Source organism: Sabethes cyaneus, chromosome 1 (genome assembly GCF_943734655.1).
Source record: "Sabethes cyaneus chromosome 1, idSabCyanKW18_F2, whole genome shotgun sequence".
In the NCBI taxonomy this organism is placed as follows: Eukaryota; Metazoa; Arthropoda; class Insecta; order Diptera; family Culicidae; genus Sabethes; species Sabethes cyaneus.
In genome coordinates this window covers 82633743-82657928 of record NC_071353.1, presented here as the reverse complement: position 1 = coordinate 82657928, position 24186 = coordinate 82633743, and the positions used below count along the sequence as shown (strand labels likewise).

The 24186-nt window shown below is 37.0% G+C and overlaps 1 protein-coding gene across 2 annotated transcripts in view; it reads left to right on the top strand.

Moving 5' to 3' along the window:
* Positions 1–24186, top strand: part of LOC128732532 (serine/threonine-protein kinase Warts-like) — a 481997-nt gene that overhangs the window by 25826 nt on the left and 431985 nt on the right. The gene's annotated exons all lie outside the window — the stretch shown is intronic.

Below are 24186 nucleotides of genomic sequence, written 5' to 3'. Positions count from 1 at the left end.
ACGAAATCCAAAACAAAATTTTAAGTTCCTCTTATACTGTGATTCTAGGTAATGAAACCAGTTGGGATGAGAGTGTAATCAGTGAAGAAGTTTTTGGTAACAATTACAACGTTTATAGAGACGATCGAGATTATCAAATGTCAGAAAAAAAATCAGGTGGTGGAGTCCTAATAGCCGTCTCTACAAAACTTAACTCTGAAATAATCACTACAAGAAAATTTAAGGATTTTGAACACGTTTGGGCAAAAGTGCTAGTAGCTGGCGAAACTCATATATTTGTTTCTGTATATTTTCCTCCAAACAATGCCCGTAAAGATATTTATGATAAGGTTTTCTCCATTGCCGAAGAAATTATAGCTTGTTTACCGCCTGTAGTGAAAGTGCATATGTTTGGTGATTTTAATCAACGCAATGCTGACTTTATTCCGGACATGGAAAACGAAAGCATTTTGCTACCAGTAGTTGGAGAAAACGAAACGCTACATTTCATATTTGACAAAATCGCAAGTTTAGGGCTTAATCAAATCAATCACGTCAAAAACAAACAAAATTGTTACCTAGACTTTCTGTTGACAAACACTAGCGAAGATTTCTGTGTATGCGAATCACTTGCGCCGCTATGGAGAAATGAAACATTCCACACGGCAATCGAATATTCTGTATTTCTACATGGTAATGAGAGGCCGTTTGATTGTGAGTATGAGGAATTTTTTGACTATCAAGTAGCTAATTATGGTAGCATTAGAGATAAATTAAACGTTATTGATTGGCAAAATATTTTACTGAATGTCGAAAACGTCGAAAGTGCCACCAAACATTCTACAACCTATTGTTTAAAATAATTATGGAAGAAGTACCAGTTAAAAAAACGCAGACGCCAAGTTTTCACCAAAGATCCAGTATGGTTCAACAGGCAAATTAAAAACTTAAAAAATCGTAAGCAAAAGGCACACAAAATTTTCAAAGATCACGAAACTGCAGATAATTTGGAAAATTATTTAAATATATGCAATCAGCTTAATCTGGCTATAAATACCGCATTTAAGGAGTACAATGTTAAGACGGAATATGAAATTAAATCTTGCCCAAAAAATTTCTACAATTATGTGAGGACTAAATTAAAATCAGATAATTTCCCATCAAAAATGTGCCTTGACAGTATTGAGTGTACTGATTCAGCAGGTATATGCAACTTATTCGCTAACTTTTTTCAAGAAGTTTACACAACGTACCCAGAGGCAGAACGTGATCTTGAATACTTTGATTACTTTCCTGAATTTCTTAATGACATCAGCGTTAATCAAATCAATATGAACGATATCTCAAATGCATTAAATCATTTAGATATAGCGAAAGGATCGGGACCCAATGGAATTCCTCCAGTTTTTTTGAAAACTTTAGCTACAGAACTAACTGCTCCATTATATTGGCTTTTCAATATGTCATTGGAATCCGGAGTTTTACTATTGTACACTGATTTTAGTAAAGCATTTGATCGCGTCGACATACCTTTGCTTCTTTATAAATTGCAAAAGACGGGAATCCAACCCAAACTCCTCAAGTGGCTTGAATCATATTTGACCAACCGAGAACTAATTGTAAGGTTCAGAGGAAAACAATCAAACCCTATTAATGCCAAGTCAGGTGTCCCTCAAGGCTCTCATTTAGGACCTCTACTCTTTATTTTGTTTGTTAACGACTTATCCGTCATCCTTAAGAAGCTCAAAGTATTGATTTACGCCGATGACATGAAACTTTTTATAGAAATAAAAAACGCTGAAGATATGAAAACTTTTAAAAATGAGATATTGCTATTCCACACATGGTGTAACAAAAGTTTGCTGCAAGTAAATGCCCAAAAATGTAATCTAATCTCTTTTAGTAGAAAACGTAACAAACCTGATGTGTCAATTTCCTTAGGTGACCAGAATGTGAAAAAGTGCGATAGAGTTAGAGATTTAGGGGTTATCCTTGACTCAAAGCTAACGTTCATTGAACATTATAATACAATTATAAACAGAGCTAATAACATGTTAGGCTTTATTAAACGTTTTTGCTATAACTTTCAGGACCCATACACTATTAAAACATTATACGTTACATATGTTAGATCAATATTAGAATATTGCAGTATAGTATGGTCTCCATTTACAATCACACATGAACAAAGAATAGAGTCAGTACAAAAACAATTTTTATTATATGCACTGCGTAGGATAGGTTGGACTCAATTCCCGTTACCGTCTTATAAAGATAGATGTATGCTTATTGATGTTCAAACATTAAAGGAACGGCGAGAATTTGCAATGGCATCTTTTATTAATAATATCGTCTTGCATAAAATCGATTCAACTGAAATCTTATCAAAATTAAACTTTTATGTGCCAACAAGACATTTGAGACAACGACAAATATTTGCAATTAACAATTATAGAACGAACTATGCCAAATTTGGACCTATTAATCAAATGATGGCAGTTTACAATATACATTGCAACAATATTGACTTCACAATGTCCAAAATAAAACTTAAGCAATACTTTGGTAGTTTACTCCGCAGTAATAATTCCTAACATTAATTTAATAAGCTAAATCGTAAGATAATTTTAAGTGTTTCTCAAAATGGCCTACAATATTGATTGGCGACAATAAATAAATATATCTCACGTAAATTGATGACAACTTCACACATCGCACTTATGCCCCGCCCTACTCTATTAGGCAGTGATTGACATACCATATCAATATCATTAAGATCCTGTTGATATTGAAATAGTAATATCACTGAGATGCTGTCAATATCATGAATGTTTAATATAAAGTGCTGAAAAATTCTTCTTCTTCTTCAGCAGCATAGAGCCGGGGTGGCTCGTGCTGTTTCAAGCACTCGTCTCCATTAAACTCGGTCTTGGGCCACTCGTCGCCAATTTCCTAGTCGTCTCAGTAGTCGCAAATCGCTTTCGACCTGGTCGAGCCATCGTGCCATCGTGGACGTTGGGCCCCCCTGTTCCTGGTGCCGGTGGGGTTGTCGAAGAGGACTATTTTCGTCGCATTGTCGTCCGGCATCCTTACGACGTGTCCGGCCCACCGTAGCCTGCTAACTTTCGCTAGATGTACGATGGGAGTCTCCCCAAGCAGTGCCTGTAGCTCGTGATTCATACGCCTCCGCCACTCTCCTCTTTCAGTTTGTACTCCGCCAAATATCGTCCGCAGCACTTTCCGCTCAAACACGGCAAGGGCGCGTATGTCCTCCGTAAGCAGCGTCACGGCTTCAAGTCCATAAAGAACTACCGGTCTAATAATGGTTTTGTACATTGCACAGTGGTCCAGAAACGAAAGTTAAGTGGAAACTTACTTTTGCGGCTAAGCGATTTATAATAGCTCCCCACAATGTTCAGCAAAGTTGTTCAACTCTAAAAGACAAATAATGCGAAATCAACGACTAAGTTCCAGTTTGGCTTGTAAACACATAATCGATAATAACTTTTTATAAGAAAGAGATAGAAGCATAATTTTTTCGACAAAGTTGTAGCTAAAGATTATATAAGTAACTTTGCCAAAGACATAGTAGGCGTATTTTTAGGCGTTTCTAACTTACAGAGTGTTTTACAACAAGACCTCTCAAAAATCACTTTTTCGCTGATTTATTCAAATGCAGTGGTTTTATTGCATCATAATGTTTTACAAAGTTGGTTATCTTATCAAAAGACATATTTTTGTAGAACATTGCATGTTGAAAACTTATACGTATAACGAATTCTAACGTTTTTCCTGTGTTTTTTTAGTCTTTTTTGGAATAGAATATCTCAAAAAGGGGCAAACGAAAAAAATCAAACTTGGCCGTTTCTGAAAGCTTGGAGTTTTATCTCAAGCATATGTGAAAATAAAAAACTGGTTTTTTTCTCTAACTCGAGTAATTTCAGTTTAATTATTTCATGTTTGACCATTTTCTACTATGCAGTATTTTCCAATATCTTCTTGAAGACGATTAAAGTCAACATGTCAATAGTAAAAAAGAAATTTGTCGTACCTTGACACAATTTCTTCTGATTGTCACGTAAAATAGTCTTCGAACTCCAGGTATGACATCAGTTTTCTATCAGTACCAGCTGTTTTTGATAAATATCTATCTTTCAATTTTCATTATTTTGCAAATATGCTCAATCTACCATCAATAATGTTTTAAAAATAATTTTCAATAAAAAAGCAAAAAAAATATTGGTTATTTCATGCGTAATATTGTTAACTGTTATTTTAGTTTTATGTCATTTTTTAATCGCAGGTAAGTATATCAAAACAGGCAAAGAGGTAAAAGAGAAAAAAAACCTATAGATCCCTTTCGAACTTCAACCACCTTATATCAGTATATCGTTGATTTGGAAAACAAAAATGGTAGTCATTTATTTGAGAGATTCAATAAATGTTTTGTTTTCGAAATATTTTATTATTGTTAGCAATATAATAATTTATTATATTAATAATTGGTGGAAGCTCCAGAGTACGTGTACAATACGAACGATTTTGTATTGCAATGACTGGATCGGACGACAGCAGGAGGCGTTTGAACGCATCCTCCAAATTGGCATTCCGGTTAAATTTTCTGGCGTGAAATTCTCTGAACTTACAAATACATTTATTTCGCGTTTCCTGTACCTCTTCGCTTAATAACCCTATGGGTCGTGCCGTGGCCTTAATAATATCTGCGCCGTGTACTAACATTTTATTAACGGTTGGCGATATAGCTAATATGGAATTGAATGGGAAATAATCTCCTAAACTACCGAATTACTTTCACGAACATTTTAGATACTAATTTAAAAAAACAGTAACGGTACCCTCAAATCTTTTGACAAAAAACTCCAGGACTATAATAGGATTTGCTTGAAAGCGTTCCTCCTTTTTTACTCCGATCATAGTCATGTTCCTGTTCCTGAATACGTATAAGACATCAATTTTGAAGACTTCTCAGCTTTCTGACACTAAAGTAATTTAAAAGATTACTTTAGACTAGAATCAGAAAATCAATATAAAATTTAATTTCATGTGCATATATCCAAGTGAAGATTTCCATTTGTCTATTTGTAAAATAATGAAAATTGTAAGATAGATATTTATCAAAAACAGCTGGTGCTGAGCTCCATTTGCAAAGAGGACGATACGACAGTGATTATTTGAAATCCAGGATAACTGCTAACCAGAGTACAGTAGTTCTGTGGAGACTAAGGCCAGAGGTGGGCACCGCTAATCAGCTAACCGCTAACATTTTAGCTAGCGAGTAGCACGTTCGCTAGGTTTTAAATGTGTTAGCGCTTCTATTACCTTCCGATAAACATAAGTACTACTGAATAAACTACCAGCCACTAATTTTTGAAAATAATTTTTGGAAATAGTTCAACTAGCCATGAATTAACTATATTTGCTCGCGTCGCGAACAGCAGCGAGCAATTTTATCAATTTGTAAGAAACCGCACACTTATTTTTGTTATTATTTTCAAAAATTAGCGGCTAGTAGTTTATTTAGTGGCACTTTAACTTATCGAAAGCTAATGAAAGCGCTAACAGATTTCAAACCTAGCGAACGCACTACTCGCTGGCTAAAAGGTTAGCGGTTAGCTGATTAGCGGTGCCCACCTCTGACTAAGGCCCTTCACTCCAAACCACCGTCGAACTAACTACGCGCGCAATGAACCAGCCTGCCGCTGAAAACTAAAACTAAACTTAAACATGTCGACTGATACTATTAAGAAAAAACTTTCTGACTATTTCTGAGAGGTCAATTACATGGACACTAATACCACTGCATTTTATATTATTTTGTATTTGGTATTATAATTTATATTTATATGTATGGACTGGATGACGGGCGAAGTTCATATATCTTGACAATAAACAATTATAAAAATTACCGTTATACAAACTTATTTAATGAATATTTCAGCAGTGGTTCGAAAACTAGCACAAGGTCGAAAAACTAGATCTCTTAACTTATCCTGAGTTCGAAGACTATTTTACGTGACAATCAGTAGAAATTGTGTCATGGTACGACAAATTTCTTTTTTACTATTGACATGTTGACTTTAATCGTCTTCAAGAAGATATTAGAAAATACTACATAGTAGAAAATGGTCAAACATGAAATAATTAAACTGAAATTACTCGAGTTAGAGAAAAAACCAGTTTTTTATTTTCACATATGTTTGATATAAAACTCCAAGCTTTCAGAAACGGCCAAGTTTAATTTTTTTCGTTTGCCCCTTTTTGAGATATTCTATTCCAAAAAAGACTAAAAAAACACAGGAAAAACGTTAGAACTCGTTATACGTATGAGTTTTCAACATACAATGTTCTACAAAAATATGTCTTTTGATAAGATAACCAACTTTGTTAGACATTATGATGCAATAAAACCATTGAATTTGAAGTAATCAGCGAAAAAGTGATTTTTGAGAGGTCTTTTTATAAAACACCCTGTAAGTTAGAAACGTTTAAAAATACGCCTACTATGTCTTTGGCAAAGTTACTTATATAATCTTTAGCTACAACTTTGTCGACAAAATTATCCTTCTATCTCTTTCTTATAAAAAGTTATTATCGATTATGTGTTTACAAGCCAAACTAGAACTTAGTCGTTGATTTCGCATTAATTGTCTTTTAGAGTTGTACAACTTTGCTGAACATTGTGAGGAGCTATTTTGAGCCACAAAAAACTTTCCACTTAATTTTCGCTGCTGGACCACTGTGCATTGTTAGCTTCGTGCGGCGGCGTATGCTTTCTGATCGTAGCGTTTTACGAAGGGCAAAGTAGGCCCGATTTCCCGCTTGGATGCGCCGCTGGATCTCCTTACTAGTGTTGTTGTCCGCGGTCACCAGCGATCCCAAATACACGAACTCCTCTACCACTTCTAGTTCGTCGCCGTCAACGGTTACCGTCCGTGGGAGGCGCACGTTTGTTTCCTTTGAGCCTCTTCCTTTCATGTATTTGGTCTTCGACGGCTAAAAATAAATGTTAGCCCAATTCTCCTAGACTCCGCTTTCAGTCTGGCGTAGATTGCTTCCGCCGTCGCAAAGTTCCTGGCAATGATATCGAAGTCATCTGCAAAGCCTAGAAGTTGGCTACTCTTGGTAAAAATCGTGCCTCTCGTTTCGATGCACGCTCGTCGGATCACCCCCTCAAGAGCGATGTTGAACAGCATACAGGATAGACCGTCACCTTGTCTCAATCCTCGTCGCGTCTCGAAGGGACTCGAGAGTGTCCCAGAGATGCGTACGAAATACATCACTCGATCCAATGTAGCTCTGATCAGTCGCGTCAGTTTGTCCGGAAAACCGTATTCGTGCATTATCTGCCATAGCTTGTCTCGATCGACTGTATCGTATGCTGCTTTGAAATCAATAAAGATGTGATGCGTGGGCACGTTGTACTCCCGACATTTCTGCAAGATCTGTCGGCTAGTAAAAATTTGGTCCGTAGTTGCGCGAGCCTCCACGAAACCCGCCTGATAATTCCCTACGAAACCTTGTGCTATCGGTGACAGCCGGCGTAACAGGATCTGGGAGAGTACCTTGTAGGCGGCGTTTACCAGCGTAATACCACGATAGTTGCAGCAGTCTAGCCGATCACCCTTTTTGTAGATGGGACAAACCACTCCTTCCATCCATTCCTCCGGTAGCTTTTCCTCCTCCCAAATCCTCGAAATAACCCAGTGTAGAGCCTTTGCTAGCGTTTCTCCGCCATGTTTATAAAGCTCTGCCGGTAGGCGGTCCTTCCCAGCGGCTTTAATGGTCTTCAGCAGCCTGATTTCTCGTTTGACTTCTTGGAGATCAGGTGCTAGAACATCACTATCTTCCATGGGCGCTCCTAGGTCAATTTCCGTTCCGCCTCCTTCTGCGACTCGCCATTGAGGTGTTCATCGAAGAACTGCTTCCACCTGTCGACCACCTCGCGCTCGTTTGTAATTAGATTCCCTCCCTCGTCCCTACACATGTCAGGTTTCGGTATGTAGCCCTTCCGAGTCTGGTTCACCTTCTCATAAAACTTGCGCGTATCATTAGCTCGGAATAGTTGCTCTAATTCTTCACGATCTCTGTTTTCCTTTTGGCGCTTTTTTCTCTTCAGGATCGTGGTCAACTGGTTCCTAGCTCGTCGGTACTTGGCCAGGTTCTCTCTAGTGGCAATACTTAGATAATTTTTCCAAGCATTTTTTTCTCCTCCACCGCTTGTTGGCATTCCCCATCAAACCAATCATTTTGTGTACTCCAAGGTTCAATACCTAGTGCCGCGGTAGCGGCCTTTCCGATGGCTGAGCGTATTCTGCCCCAATCGTCTTCGAGGGTTGAAGCACCTAACTCCTCGGAAGAAGGCAGTGCCCCTTTCAGCACTCGCGCGTAGTTCTCGGCAGCTTGTGGGTTATCTAGCTGCCTGATGTTCAGCCGAGGAGGGCGGCTTTGACGTGTCTGGTATACGACGGACAGCTTTGAGCGCACTTGTACTGCTACTAGGTAATGGTCAGAATCAATATCCGCACCCCGACGGGAGCGTACGTTCGTGATGTTAGAGAAGAACCGGCCCTCTATGAGAACGTGGTCAATTTGGTTCATTGTACGTTGGTCAGGTGATCTCCAGGTGGCTTTGTGGATATCCTTGCGCGGGAAAAAGGTGCTTCGGATCACCAGACCTTGGGAAGCTGCGAAGTTTATACATCGTTGGCCGTTATCGTTTGTGTCGGTGTGCAGGCTATGGGGTCCTACCACCGGTCTATACATTTCTTCCCTATCGACCTGGGCGTTCATATCCCCGATGACGATCTTGATGTCCCGTGACGAGCAGCTGTCGTACGTTGCCTCCAGCCTCGCGTAGAACGCTTCTTTCTCATCGTCGGGTCTACCTTCGTGCGGGCAGTGCACGTTAATGATGCTATAATTGAAGAAACGGCCCTTTATCCTCAATACACACATTCTCTCGTTGATCGCCTTCCAATCTATCACGCGATCCTGCATTCCACCCAGCACTACAAAGCCCGTTCCCCCCTGCGAAATTTAGCGATCTGCAGTTCCAAGTCCCGAGTCTCCATTCGTCGTCCTTATTCCGTCGCCTAGATCGATGCCGAATATTCCGCTCCGAATATGCTTGAATGTTGTTAGTTTACGTTTAATTTAGGTGTGTAGCCGTACTGGGGCAACACTACCGAGTCTCGCGATGGGGCTGCCATCTTATAGTGCCGAGACTCACTATGCCTCCTTCCCGGTTAGTATACGACCTTAGTTTCCACCGGGATTGGTTAGCCGATCTCCGCTAAGGTTACTCGTATTCCGGCTGGTACCACGAGGAGGTCGGGATCGGAGTTGCCGGATAAGAGGCTAACGACCACTATGGGGTCTATATTTCGCATTATTCAGCCGTTTACCAACCTGCTGCTGAAAGTGCAGCTGAAAAATTATTGTATGATTCAATAATTGAGTTAAATAATATCAATGAAAATGATAATATTTGACTTTTTAATTTCAGGCATTCAATATCATCAGCGTCTTAGTTATATTGATATTGACAACACCATTCAATACGTGATAGAACCTAGTGAATGAACTCGTCATTACCAAAATAATTTTGACGGATTGAACTGAAATAAATCTTCCCTCGGGTTCAACGCGTTGTTTTCTTTTTCGATTAGTGTGCTATGAGCATCATTGAGATGCTGTCAATATCATGAATGTTTAATATTAAGTGCTGAAAAATTATTGTATGATTCAATAATTGAGTTAGATAATATCAATGAAAATGATAATATTTGACTTCTTAATTTCAGGCATTCAATATCATCAGCGTCTTAGTGATATTGATATTGACAGCACCATTGACCAATATCATCAGCGTCTTAGTGATATTGATATTGACAGCACCAGCATTGACCATTCAACACGTGATAGAACCTAGTGAATGAACTCGTCACTACCAAAATAATTTTGACGGATTGAACTGAAATAAACCTTCCCTCGGGTTCAACGCGTTGTTTTCTTTTTCGATTAGTGTGCTATGATGCTGATTTTGATTAATAGTTGCATTCATTTTCATCGGAATTTTGATATTGAAATTGAAAATTCGCAGCCCTGCTCAGAAGCCATATGACCGATTTCGGCCCCAGAATCTTTTCTGATTCATGCACGGAACGGATTTCGAAGGAACTTGTCCAGGACCTGTAATCGACCATATGGCTTCTGAGAGACATGAGATGATTGTCAATCGCTATTTTGTCGAGTGCTGTTGTTTTTGATATGCGGCACGACATATATTACTGATGCTGAAAATTTCGTTTATAGGAACCGGTTCCAGATTTATAGTATCTCCCGGATCCGGATGGTGCGTACCATGGCTCGTAATTGCGGCAAAGTAACTGATATGTGATATGTCCACAGTCGATGATATATTTACAAAAATCAACGGATTAAAAAAAATTAAATATTTAACAACTTTACCTAAAAAAAGCCATGTCACGGTCCCCCAAGGAACTCCGGAATAATTCCAGGGCTATAAGACATATGGCCATTATCTTATTATTTAATGTGGTTTTAATCAATTGGTTTTATCTTTAATTTAACCAACCATGGCCATTATCTATAGATATTACGAAAATAGAAAAGATATTCGGGAAATCTCCCAAATTTGGTGAAAAAATATTGAAAGATGTAAAAGTTTTTAAAAGTACCATTTTAGTGCATTTTGCGATGCTAAAAATGATGTAGACCTTAAGGGGACAGGCCTCTATACCCGGGCACTACCGATTTCTCAAAAACAAGGAATGATAAAAATTTGAGAAATTGCCAGTGTCCGGGCACAGAGGCCTGTCCGGCCATACAGGACTTCCTCATAATTGAGCTTGCTGAAATTGGTCGCACGCATACATCGATGCGCGGTTTATTGTTGCTGTTGTTAGATTTTACATTGATTTTACACGTTTGTTTTTGTTTTCCTCTAGTTATACCCCGGTAAAAAACATACGTTTGCGTGAAACACGATAAGTTTTTGTAGCCTTTTGCACTGAGCTTAGCAAGCTCTATTATCCTTCGAAAAAATGGTAACTAAATGGTAGTATTAATTTGTTTTTATTTTATATATAGCTGGAAGCATAAAATGTGCCAAGTGATTCTGATTAAGAATGGCATACAGACAAAATTACATCTTTTTCTTTTTGTTATTTCTAATTATAATTCAAATTTCGGGGATCGGCAAACTCAGCAAATTCTCGAATAGCACTTCCTTTTTAAACACACGAAATCGCCATTAAATTTTCTGTTATAAACTTCGCCGACTTTAATTACACTTTATTCAAACACGATTTTCTCTGTGAAACTCTTCGTTTAATTTTAAAAACGTGTGTTGTATTGCCAAAGATTTCACAACAATAATTCACTTGTCGTCCCTTTGGCTATTCAATTAGCAAGGAATTTCGTGGAATCAATGGCACTGAAATCCAACTGATAGAGTAATAAAATTCTTAATCCACTTTTAAAACTTTGTACCGTTAAGGAAACTGTAATATGCAAGATAAATGATCGATATTTAGTTTACTAAGTTTTTTTTATTGATTTTGTTCTAATTTCTGCAATTTTATAAAAGAAATGACATAATTAGAAACCATCCAACGAAAACGGTTTAAAAAAAATCAAGCGGCGAAATTTGGATCCATGACTAAAACGCAAATTAATCCACCTAGTGGCGTGACCTAGCCTTTCTACTGCCACAATAATCATTATTTAATTTCTCAGAAACATCTATAATTAACTTGACTATTTTCTTAAATAACCGTTCCGTATTACTCAAAATCCTTATTTGCCAGTAAATAGATAATAGAAATTAACCCTCTAACGGGTCTACAGACGATAATTATTAATTAACCCTCTAACGGGTCTACAGACGGCCTTAACTTTCGGGCTTCAGAGCCACATACGAAACTTGTTTTGAATTGACAATATGAATCATGTGTTCATAGCAGATTTTTTGATATTTTGATATTAATACCATGCGTTCAAAAGTTAGCATCTTTGAAAAACAAGAGTTCAGAAAAATTATTATTATACTTCGCTTTTGAAGAAAAACCCGAATTAATCCACCTAGCGGCGTGACCTGGCTTTTCTACTAGATCATTTTTTATTTATTAGTTTCTGAATATGTATTTATAATTCAGTTAGCCATATTTTAAACTTCAATTTACTGCGAGCAACTATTGTATTTTCCTTATTAGACTCCAGAATGAATATATGTAGTAAACCAATAATTCAAAAACCAAAGTGCCACAAACATTTCCGATTGCAGGTAACAGTGAGAGAAGAAAATTACGATTCAAATGTTTTAGAGCAATTCCTGCTTAAAAGCACTGGAAAAAGAGCCATTTTTGTTTCGACTATTTTTAATTGAAAAGAAATTTAGCTGAGGATGCCACGTAAGGATTCATTTTCTATGAAACTTAGTTTTTGTTCATCAAGCGTAACTGTTCAAAAGGGCTTATTTAGAAATGAGGTCAATATTTAATATATAGCCTAAATTCTGCTCTAAAATCTGGTGAAGTGTTATCGAGACGGATACTCCTTCGAATTTGAAGCAAATCTTTAAAATTTGATAAATTTATCGAAAATACCCTAATTTTACTTTCTTTTAATAAAACTCAAACAAAATCAAATTCTACGTATAATTTTGAACAAAATATGTCACATAAACTTTTTTCTTATGCCTAGCCGTTCTCAAGTTATTGTTAATTCAAGTTAATGTTTAAATCTAAAAATTATGTCCTAGGGTAATTCTACGCGAGGTATCCAAGAACCGTGTAATCGACTTTTACGGATTTAAAGCAAATTTTGTAACACTATTCGTCTTAGGTCAAAAAACAAAAACCCAAAATTGGCCCCCACGGTTGATGGGAGCACATCCTTTTCACAGAAAAGAAATTTTTGTTAAACCCTCTTAATTATTTTGCTTATATCTCCGAAAATATCTGGTTTAAGAAATAATCATCTTTACATTTCCCAAGGAAATTGACCAATAAAACCTAAAAAATATTATTTTTTAACAGCAGTGCTAACAAATACTTTTTAATTCGATTTGAAATTTCTTTTCGGTAGCTCTTCACTAGGTTTTAGAGTATAATTTAGGCTATCTTCAAAAAAATATGAGACAAATCTGAGGGAACATGTTTTGAGATAATTCTCATTTTATGATTTTTATCATGGTATTTCATGAAATATTGAAGTTTTCTCTTTCAGTTAGGCCATTACAAATATTTTATGAAGTTTTTGTCCTCCCGCTGGTGGCGAAAAAAAAAACAGAGATTTTTTTAATCGAGCAAAAAAAATTGATTTATGGCATTTTTACTTAAAGTTTAAACGTGAAAACCAAATCTATTCTCGCTTTTAATATATACGTTATTATTTTCCATGCGAAAATCTACGAAAAAAGACAAACACGAAAGAAAAATTTCCGCCCGATTTTCGGAAATTCCGTTGTTTGAATTTTCATTTCTGTTTCGTGCTAGAGGCATCAACTCAACTCGTACACTCATTTTTCGAGTTTTTCAGGCTGTAGAACCCACAGACAATTGATTTTATGAAAAAAAATTAACTCATCCTACAAATTATTTTTTTGCCCCTCGATTTTTCAAGCCAATTTCCAAGGGGAGGTGACAAAAGCTGTTGAAATTATTTGCAATGGCAACTTTTTCTTTGATGTCATTTTGAACAAATAAGTAGGTTTTGAGATATGAATTTTAAAAAACATAATAACCTCATTTCTAAATACGCCCGTTTGACAAATTACGCTTGACGAAAAAAAAATAAGTTTCATAGAAAATGAATCCTTGCGTGGTATCCAACATATCAGCAAAATCTCATTTCAATCAAAAATAGTCGAATCAAACCGTTTTGTTAGTTGAGCTGGAAGTGCTCTTCATCACTTTTCCTGTATATCAATGCAAATTAGAAAACCGCAAATTGTACATACATACATCATACATACACACTTACATATACGCACATACATACATATACACACATAGATACATATACACATACATACACAAATGCATGCATACATACATACATACATACATATATACATACATACACACATACATACATACATACATACATACATACACGCATGCACACATACATACATAATATACAATCGGCCCTTGATTGATACATTTTGGCTACGCGTTTTGAAAGTTTTAATATACAGTGCTTAAGTGCTAAAAATTGAATAACTTTTGAAGGAATCATCCGATTTTCAATAACTCGGTTTCATTTGATAGATCTCAACAGTAATTTTCAAATAACAATAAATTGTAAAGTATTTCCCATTGAATTAATGCTTATATGTTACAAAAATATGTTTTAAATGCTTTTGTATCACATTTCTTTATGTAACTTTCAAACCACAAGCCCATTCATCATGAAATTTGGAAGTTAAGGGTTTGAAAGGTTTCCCTTTCAAATGCAATCAATTTTGTTCAAATCAGTTAAGGGACCTATGAGATAATGAAGTCCCATATTTTTCGTATTTTTATACATAACTTTTGAACTGATCGGACTCAGTATGAAATTCAATAGCGACCAATGGGACACCTAGACCTTTCATTTGACACTAAGATCATAAAAATCGGTCCAGCCATCTCCGAGAAAAGTGAGTGAGATTGAAAAGCGTCACATACACACACACACACACACACACACACACACACACACACACACACACACACACACGCACACACACACACACACACACATACACACACACACATACACACACATACATACATACACACACACCGAAAATGCTCAGTTTTCGAAACTGAGTCGAATGGTATATGACATTCGACCCACAGGACCTTCTTTCAATTTCCGGGTTTTCGAGTGATTTCTATACCTTTATACTATATATTTATATAGTAGAAAGGCAAAAAAAGGATATCGACACCAAAATATTAATCTCAAAATTTTACTATTAGTTTGCTTGGCTTCAATTTTGCACATATCTGAATTAGAAAAAAATAACTGAATAGAGCATTAGATATGAAAAAGAGAAATTTCTTAGCTGGCGCTCATTCAGATAATTATTTTTGCATAACAATCAAAACTTGAGTTTCTTTTGAATGTACTTTCATGAAAAGATAGTCATTAGCTTGATCGCATCGTTTTTACAATGTTAGAGGGTTAGGAAAACAAGATGAGGTCGAAAAATAGTGCAAAAGCTGCGTCATAAACATGCTTGAGAATGAAAAATATGATCGACATGATTTCCAGCGCTTGTCATTTTGGATTTATTTATTAAAACACTAGCTGACCCGACAAACTTCGTATTGCCACAAATTAACCTGTGTTGTACATAAATCATGAATCTCGGATGATCTTTGTCACAATCTCGAGTTTTGCAAGCCCCCAGTGGGCGGCGCTTCCGACGGCGGGTCATAGGCAACACTCGCGACCGTCTCGTCCTGAATGATCTAGTGTTACTATAGATAGTTTTTGTGGTCTTGTATTGACTAATGTTTTATGGAAGAGTCTCGAATTTCTCGAGTTCGATTAGTTTTTGAGTTTCGCAAAAATTTCTGTTTTATTTGTATGAGAGTCCATATCCCCCTACCACAGGGGTGAGAGGTCTCTAACTATCGTAAAATAAATTCAAGACTCCAAAATCTCCCACATGCCAAATTTGGTTCCATTTGCTTGATTAGTTCTCAAGTTATAAGGAAATTTGAATTTCATTTGTATGGGAGCTCCCCTCTTAAAAGGGGAAGGGGTCGTAATTCACCATAGAAAAAATTTCTGCCATCTAAAACTCCCACATGCCAAATTTGGTTCCATTTGATTGATTAGTTCTCGAGATAAGAGGAAATTTGCATTTCATTTGTATGGAAGCCCACCCTCTTAAAGAGGAGATGGGCCATAACTCGCTTTCTAAAGAGGAGAGGGGTCTCAATTCACCATAGAAAAAAATCTTGCGTCCAAAACCACTTACATGTCAAATTTGGTTCCATTTGCTTGATTAGTTCTCGAGTTATGAGAAAATTTGTTTTTCATTTGTATAGGAGCCCCCTCCCCCCCCTCTTAAAGTGGGGAAATCCATAGAAAATATTCTTGCTTACAAAAACACCCACATGATAAATTTGGTTCCATTTGCTTGATTAGTTCCAGAGTTATGAGGAAATTTGTATTTCGTTTGTATGAGAGCCCCCCCTCTTAAAAAGGTAAGGGGTCCTAATTCATCATAAAAAAAATGGTTGCCTCCAAAAACACCCACATGCCAAATTTTGTTCCATTTGCTTGATTAGTTATCTAGTCATGAGAAAATTTGTATTTCGTTTGTATAGGAGCCCCCCCTCTTAAAGTGGGGAGGGGTTTTAATTCACCATAGAAAATATTCATGCCCTAGAAAACTCACATGCCAAATTTGGTTCCATTTGCTTGATTAATTCTCGAGTTATGAGGAAATTTGCATTTCATTTATATAGGAGCCCCCCTTCCTAAAGTGGGGAGGGGTCCCAATTCATCATAGAAAAAAATTTTGTCTCCAAAAACACCCACGTGCCAAATTTTGTTCCATTTGCTTGATTAGTTCTCGAGTTATGAGGAAATTTGTATTTAGTTTGTATAGGAGCCCCCCCTCTTAAAGTGGGGAGGGGTCCTTATTTACCATAGAAAATATTCTTGCCCTCGAAAACTTTCACATCGCAAATTTTGTTCCATTTGCTTGATTAGTTCTTCAGTTATGAGGAAATTTGTATTTCATGTGTATAGGATCCCCCCCTCCTAAAACGGGGAGGGTCCCAATTCATCATAGAAAAAAATTTTGTCTCCAAAAACACCCACATGCCAAATTTGGTTCCATTCGCTTAATTACTTCTCGAGTTATGAGGAAAATTGTGTTTCTTTGGTACAGGAGCCCCCCCCTCTTAAAGTGGGGGAGGGGTCCTAATTTACTATAGAAAATATTCTTGCCCTCGAAAACCTTCACATGCCAAATTTGGTTCCATTTGCTTGATTAGTTCTCGAGTTATGAGGAAATTTGTATGGAAGCCCCCCCTTTTAAAGAGGAGAAGAGTTATAATTCCCCTTATAAAGAGGTGAGGGGTCACAATTTACCATAGAATAAATTCTTGTCACCGAAAACACTCACATGCCAAATTTTGTTCTATTTGCTTGATTAGTTGTCGAGTTATGCAGAAATTTGTGTTTCATTTGTATGGGAGCCCCCCTCTTAGTGGGGGGAGGGGTTTCTAACCATCACGAAAACCTTTCCTGGCCCCAAAAAACCTCTACATGCATTTATCCATGCCGATTGGTTCAGTAGTTTCCGATTCTATAAGGAACATACGGACAGACAGACAGACAGACAGAAATCCTTCTTTATAGGTATAGATGATACATGACATAAGACATCTGTCCTTTAAAATGTCACTAACGAAAACAAATCTTACAAAATTACTACCGTGCATCGTATACTTCCTATTTTTCATATAACATTTCTAAGCTCTAATATCTAATGATTGAAAAGAGGATCTATTGATGCGCAAAATTTGTTTGAAATTTGTATAAATTTATTTAATGGAAACGTCGCGACTGCGAAGCCGAAAAAGTTTCCATTAAGTGAATCACCAGTCGGTAAAAGATTGTAGTAAATTTATTTGGAAAAATCAACTCACTAGTATTTTCAATCCTTTACACCACTATACTTACATGCTTAAATTAAGTGCTTTTTTTCGCTTTCTGCTTTTCTTGTACAATTGTGAGTAACAGCAAGTGAAGAAAATGACAATTGAAATCCGAAATCAAAGAAAGAAAAAACTTTTCGATTGAATCCCACTATTTAATATTTATTTGCAGCAGATACGTAGTTCGCCTACGACGTGCAGGCTTCATCAGTGTCTTATTTCAAAGCGTATCTGTCGCGTCTGAATATTAAATAGTGGAATTTAGTCGGTAAAAGTTTTTTCTTTTCTTTAATTTCAGAGTTCGTATGCCACTAAGAGGCTTCAAAAACTTCAGACAATTGACATGTTTCTCACTTTTCTTGAATTTCAATGCAAATTTAAAAATTGCAAATTGTCATCACATACACACGTACATACATACATACATACATACATACATACATACATACATACATACATACATACATACATACATACATACATACATACATACATACATACATACATACATACATACATACATACATACATACATACATACATACATACATACATACATACATACATACATACATACATACATACATACATACATACATACATACATACATACATACATACATACCTACATACATACATACATACATCACACACATTGAATACAATCAATATTTGATTGATATGTTTTGATTTCACAAGTTTTAATGGTTTAATATACGGTGCTCAAGTGTTAAAGTTTGAATAACTTTTGAATGAACCGTCCGATTTTAAATAATTCGGTGTTGTTTGATAGATCTCAACAGTAATTTTCAAATAATAATAAATTGTGTGATGTTTTACATTGAATTAATGGTTATATGTTACAAAAATATGTTTTAAATACTATTTTTTCACATTTCTTTATGTAACTTTCAAACTACAAGTCCAATCGTCATGAAATTTGGAAGTTAAGGGTTTGCAAGACTCTTCTTTTATATGCAATCAATTTTGTTCAAATCGGTCAAGGGACCTGTGAGATAATGAAGTCATATATTTTTCGTATTTTTATACATAACTTTTGAACTAAAAGTCCGATCAGTATGAAATTCAATAGCAACCTATGGGACACCTAGACCTTTCATTTGACACTAAGAACATTAAAATCGGTCTAGCCATCTCCGAGAAAAGTGAGTGAGATTAAAAGCGTCACATACACACACACACACACACACACACACACACACACACACACACACACACACACACACACACACACACACACACACACACACACACACACACACACACACACACACACACACACACACACACACACACACACACACACACACACACACACACACACACACACACACACACACACACACACACACACACACACACACACACACACACACACACACACACACACACACACACACACACACACACACACACACACACACACACACACACACACACACACACACACACACACACACACACACACACACACACACACACACACACACACACACACACACACACACACACACACACACACACACACACACACACACACACACACACACACACACACACACACACACACACACACACACACACACACACACACACACACACACACACACACACACACACACACACACACACACACACACACACACACACACACACACACACACACACACACACACACACACACACACACACACACACACACACACACACACACACACACACACACACACACACACACACACACACACACACACACACACACACACACACACACACACACACACACACACACACACACACACACACACACACACACACACACACACACACACACACACACACACACACACACACACACACACACACACACACACACACACACACACACACACACACACACACACACACACACACACACACACACACACACACACACACACACACACACACACACACACACACACACACACACACACACACATAGAAAATGCTCAGTTTTCGAAACTGAGTCGAATGGTATATGACATTCGGCCCGCAGGACCTTCTTTCCATTTCCGGTTTTCCAAGTGATTTCTATACCTTTATACTATATATTTATATAGTAGAAAGGCAAAAATGGTTACCATATTTCGCCACTTTAATTTTGATGAATTTTTCAAAATTATCCAAAGTTTTAAGTGAAATCGGTATAAAATTAGTTGAAATATTGTACATCTCGTAAATCTCAAAACTCGTACATAGTTGCAAATAAACCATATAGGTATATGCGTAATGTAGACGTAAAATTTAAACTCAACATGCATAAGCGAAGCATCACCAAAATACGGTATCCAGTTTTTATGTCTACTGATGATATAGGGGAACTGGGGGGAAAATGAACACCCTTAGCAATTTCGCCATTTGCTTCCCCAGGAATCAACCAAATGCTGAACGCACTACATGAATTGAAAACTGGATTCATATTCCACGTAGCAAAATATAAAGGTGTTTGAAAAAGGACGATTTGTCATGAAAAATTCCTTATTTTCGAAAGCGACACATTCGAGCCTGATTTTTTTCGTGTGGGTAAAATGAACATGCATTGAAGGCAAAATGAACATGTCATAGAAAACTAAAGTTAACATGCAGCTTGGATAAATTAAACATCATTTTACCTTATCATTGTTCTACATATGCTGTAGATATTCGACAAGGCTGCTGAAATTAAAATAGGACTCCACAAAGTTAACATAATGTATCTTCGCCACGTTCATACAATGCTTGACTTTCAACTCGCTTCATCGGTCATTTTCCGTCATTTTTCGAGAGACTCGATCATTTTTATTCATTGAATTGTAATTAGGTCCTGGCTGCTGATAAATGGAAAATAAAACATCATTATACACATTGTTCATTTTGCCCCCATAGTGAAGTGTTCATTTTGCCCCCATAGTGAAGTGTTCATTTTGCCCCCAAAACACCAATTGTTTTCTAGTGTTTATTATAAACAAACAGTTGATAAAAATATTTGGAATTTTCGACAGATCCGCAGGACAGTGATAAGTAAACAACACCAAATGATACCAATAGTCGAAATTTAATTTGTTTCGCCAAAAAAGCTTATATACTATTAGTGGAAATTACCATCGGCGTCAGATTTCAACAAATATTTTTTACTTTTTCAATTTTTTTCACATTAGAAAGCTTATGATCACCACATATTGTCTCAAACAGCTTGAAAGACTTATGGGAGAAGATACCTATTGATCTGGAACAGATTTTAATCGGCTTACTGGTAATTTGGCTACCTGTTCATTTTACCCCCTTTCCATTCCCCCCCCCCCTGTTCATTTTACCCACAGTTCCCCTATTACTGGTATAACAGTTACGCATCACTGATGCTGTGAAAAGATTCCGTTTGGGCCCATAGTTTTGGATCGACATCTTGTTGAAACGAACGCTTTTTTTTAGTCTACGAGTGAAATTTGTGCCGTTTAATCAATTTTTCGAACTCGGATCAAACGTTCCATGGCGATGCATACTGACTGCGATACCGACTCACTACTAGCTTCTAGTGACGAAGGATTTTCGCCGGGAAAAAACCGGAAAGTAAACCTGGATACGGCTCAACAAAAGCCATCTTCGCCTACAAAATCGAGTGACGACGCTGTTTCTGCATCTATGGAGACAGTTTCGTTGGAATCCTTGCAGACAGTGCGTAAACGGGCTGCTACGACACCGAAATCAAACGAGGGCAAAAAATCCAAACAAGTGCACACTTCGAGAGTTGAAATAAGTGCGAATCAGAAGATTGATGAATCTTGCGCCAGTTATATTCTTCGTGGGTTATCTGTATTGCAAAACAACGTTCCTTCGTCGGATCCTCAACCAAGATTTCTAGGTTACGGTCTGCAGCATGATGTGTTCTAGATAGAACCCGCTGATTCACTCAGCCTGGAGTGGCTTAACCCTTTATAAGGCAGTGGCAACTATATTGCCACCAACAAAATTTTTTTATTTTGCTTCTATAATTATATTGATGTCATTACAGACGCAAAACAAATATTTTTCGTTGGTGGCAAAATAATTGCCACGGCCTTATAAAGGGTTAAATCATCTTTGGAAGAGGTTATTTTAAAATTTACTATCGCTTCTCTCAATTGAAACCGAGATGTCTAGATACACAAGAGCACAATGAGTAATAAAATGAGATCTTAATTTTTGTCAAAAAAGTTGTTATTTCCTTTACTCTGATTTATTATTAAAAATTCTATTATATATTTATTATATGCGTTAATCTCTCTTCGTCAAATCGAACTCAAACTTGATTTCAAGTAAGCAATTCGGTTACCTCGATACTCTTGGTGTAGAAATCTTTCCTGGGTCGTGTGGTATCCGGCCTTCAAAAGAATTGAACCATGGGTTTCTTGTTTCTCTGTCGTAAAAGGCGACTAAAAATAGGAGCTCTAAGCCAAGGTGTGGTCCGTGCTGATGGCTGTATCGCTGGTGGGGTTTACAATACCAGTGGCGAACGGACAATATGTTGGTTTTATACGCTCACTGTTTCAAAGGGTCCCTGATACAGTAGAGCCCTTTACTTACCCGAAAATTATATCAAAATGAATTCCGAAATTAATGAACGTTTGTTATTCTTCACATTCCCTTCGTGGCTGAACCAATTTAGTTGGTATTTCTCAGTAGATGCGTTTGTAAGTACATGCAATGTGGGTTTAGTGCATGGTGGTTCTACTCGGTTTGGTAATTTCTTAGTACAAGTGTGTTCTTTTCTGTATTGTTACGTTCTATGCGTTCGTACACCTATACGGTGGAAAATCATAAGCTGCTGTGCGAGATGGGCTGGCGATGAGATTTGCAATGCTGTGATCGATAATGGATAAGATTTTGCAAGTTAATATCCAGCATAAACGCACAGCAACAATGAATTTGATCTCGTATTTTACAAGAGGGGAAAGCGCATTTAGCGTGGGTTCAAGAACCGTACTTTAAAAAAGGTAACTTTTGCTCCGGTAGTAAAGCAGGTATGAGTAATCCTAGGGAAATGCCACGCGCATGCATACTTGCAAATAGCGCTATAGATGCAAGCCTTCTGCCGGAGCTTACAACTCGAGATATTTGTAGGGGATTGTCCCTTGTTGTGAAACGGCCCCGGTTGTGAAACCCCCGTAGTTTTTGACGTTTTTATTATCCTAGTGCTGTCAAGTTACTACCAACGTCTAGTCTCGTAGTAATATAACTTTTGAGCAAACAACGGTCAAACGTCAACATTTGCAATGCTTTATAGGAAACGTGTTTGAAAAAAATACTCAAAAAGTTTTTTCGCATGTTTTGCAATTGATTATTTTGTGTATCAAATAAAATAAAAAAGGTCAGGTAAAGGCATATAAGCTTAAGGTACCAGTACACTATTTGCTGAATCATCCAATATTTGATCTATTTCATCAAATAAATTTGAAAACCCGTGTACTGACCCAACCAAATATTCGAACAAATTTTATTTTTCAAAATGTCGCCGAGATTTTCCAATAAAATTTGGCTGTTTATAAAACAGTGTAATATGCCAATCAAATAAAATTTGTTTTCGTAACGTTTTGCGCTGTTCGCCAGTTTGTTTTCTTAAAACTTACCAAAAAAGCTCACAATGTTTATTATTTGAATTGCTGTCAAAATCGAATTTAGTACAGGAAAAATAGTGCAGAAAGGAAGTTTTGCAAAGGAAATGACACTGGAATAAATCAGGACATTATTGAATCAATAGTGAAAAGTAAAAAAATCGTGAATAATGAGGAAATCACTTTATAAACAGGTTTATAAAGTGATTTCCTCATTATTCACGATTTTCGAACCTGTTTAACGGGAAATTAGCAGTCATTAACTTTTCGTCGGAGAGCCCAATTTCGGAAGCAGTTTTTCGACCCAATAGCTGGGGTCTGGTTGTAAAAATGTAAATACTGCCTTCTTCTTGCCAATCTGAACACAGCGAATATATTTTCATGAACAGAATTTTCGTTTCAAACAAAAAACTGCTTTTGAAATTGACAGAATCGATGACGACTAATTTCACCTTAAATACCCTCTAAAATTAAGCACTACTACATATATAATACTACATATTCTAGTATTATTCTAGTAAATCTTGTAAATAAATAGTCAGCATGTAAACGTTCATTTCAGGATCGAATGGCTAATTACGTTCTTCGTATTTTTTGAAACGATGGTTCAACAATTGATGAAGGGACGGTAGGGGAAAGAAATGAAAATTTTTGGAGAAGGAGGGGAAGAGTGGAAAGGAAAGGGAGGGGGGGATATTGGTAACTACGCTTGACAAGTAGTCATTTTGACTCCTACCTTGAGATTAGTCTATTGCATAGGAACGGGGCCTTCCCTCGAAAACCCGCACCGAGAAACGCGGCTAACACACGCTGACAGACGAACAACGTCACTTGCAGTACCTTGCAAGTCCTAAGGGCCA